This window comes from Suricata suricatta, chromosome 5 (genome assembly GCF_006229205.1).
Source record: "Suricata suricatta isolate VVHF042 chromosome 5, meerkat_22Aug2017_6uvM2_HiC, whole genome shotgun sequence".
NCBI lineage: Eukaryota > Metazoa > Chordata > Mammalia > Carnivora > Herpestidae > Suricata > Suricata suricatta.
Window position 1 is genome coordinate 94,081,905 of NC_043704.1, and position 2,015 is coordinate 94,083,919.

A 2,015-nucleotide genomic window follows, 5' to 3' on the forward strand; every position below is an offset into this window, starting at 1 on the left:
TAAAGCTTTCAGGTTGATGTACAATAAGATAAGAAAATCTTCTGGAGGCATTAACAATCTAAAGCAAATAATCAGAAGGTCTTCAACCAATAACATGTAAAGGACACTCCCACTTTGGTTTTAATTAAACTCCCAAGCTTTAAAAATTATAATCCAAACATAATTAGACCCAGGAGAGATTCTAGATTATTTTGCAACAAAAGGAGACTTTTGAGGCCAGTGGAAGGAGCCTGATACCATGATCCAACTTGCACCGAAGAAATTCCAGAGGATTCAAAGTCATGTCCCAAAAAGCATGTCAGTAAAACTAACTAGGTATTGTCTTTCACATTAAACTAAGAGTCTCTGGAGGGAGTTATATTCCTTTTATTGTTCTAAGGGGATATGCAGCTCTAGGGAAATTTCTCTATAACAGAACTAGAGCTAAGGCCTAAGTCTGGAAACCAGCCCAACCAAACCGTTCAAGGCTTCTCTGGCCTACAATGCTCCAGTAGGCATGATACCAGCAGATTGATAAGGGCAGAATATCTCCACATTTTCTAAATGAGAATGAGGGGAATATGCACTAAAGGAAACTTCATAAAAACACCCTACAGAATGCCCCTCCTCATGTAGTCTGCTGATCAGCCACTATAAAGCTGACAACCAATGAAGAGACTGGAAGTCAGTGGTATCAGGGGAAGGTCTGGATGTCCCTCTAGAAAAAGACCCTAAAAAGCAGAGGGAAAGGCAAACCTTACTCTCTGACAGGTCCCATAAGAATTTCTCACCTATAGTCAGATGACACAAGATGTCTCCTGATTGGAGAAGACCCATAATATAAAAACCTTGTATAGATTACAACTGCTTTTGTAGACTCCATCTGCAATGTCATAGTCAGAAAGGTGTGTGTGCATGGGTGTGTGTGTGTGAGAAAAAGAGAGAGAGAGAGAGAGAGAGAGAGAGAGAGAGAGAGAGAGAGAGAGAGAGAGAGAGGTAAGAACACCACTATATATTCCTCAAGATGAAGGACGATCTGATACTTTTTAAAACATCACTACTGGGAAGGCAGAGTGTGCCCATATTGAGACCCACAGAATCCAGTTTACAGGGCTTCTTCCACCTGGGCCAAGGGGTAGCTGTGTATATTGAGGTACATGGGCTGCAGAATCTGTGCCTTTTGTGAGATTGAAATCATGGAAGCCCCCAAATCTGGTGCCCAATTCCATTTCACTGGTATTAAAAAATATTCCAACTCTTATACTCCCACAGGGAGAATGAATTGTGGACTGGCCACATGCAGAGGCATTGCTTTGGTAGTTTTATACTTCAGGTTAAGGTCTAAAAAACTTCCAGCTGTGAAAGCCACATATGAACTCTAAACAGTTGGCACCTCATCTGTTAAGTTCCCATGCCTGGACAAGCTAATGTCAACTCACCATGAGATATTCAATTTGTACAATAAATTATGAACCTGGAAAAATAGAATCCAGTTTACATTTTTCATCACTTTCCCACTTGGTTGTCTTTAGGTTTTCATAAAACGATGGTTATTCCCTAATTGATATCTCCCTCCATGTGGCAGACACTCAGTGCAAGCAATGTTTCTATGGTCTATCTGGTCCCTCTCTGATTCTTCCCCAGAGAGGAGGAATCTCTTACTGGTGACTTTGTAACAGAAACCAGGCAAAGAGAGCTCAGTCCTTTCCACTGACCTTATTCTAGAGAGTCAGCTGCCCAAAGAAATCAAGCATTCTGTTCAGATTATCAGTACTATAAGTTTTTTAGGAGGAGAGCTCCATATGGAAAGGCTGTTGGCTGTCCAGATGAGTCTGTGACAGATGGGCAGGTCTGCTTGATTCTGGAGTACAATATTAGGAAGTTCATTCTTGTGCAACTAAATCACATTCACCAATCTAGGCTTTATCAGCAAAAGAGTTTATACATAAGGCTCCTTCTACCTGACTGTTCTTTATATTTTACTTAGTTCAGAATGGGGTTGAGGAAAATGGGTATACTTATCAGCTCCTTAAAAC

The 2,015-nt window shown here is 40.8% G+C and overlaps 1 pseudogene; it reads left to right on the forward strand.

The window, feature by feature from the left end:
- Nucleotides 1–1,175: 1,175 nt before the first annotated feature.
- Nucleotides 1,176–1,361, forward strand: LOC115291212 (annotated as a pseudogene).
- Nucleotides 1,362–2,015: the final 654 nt, after the last annotated feature.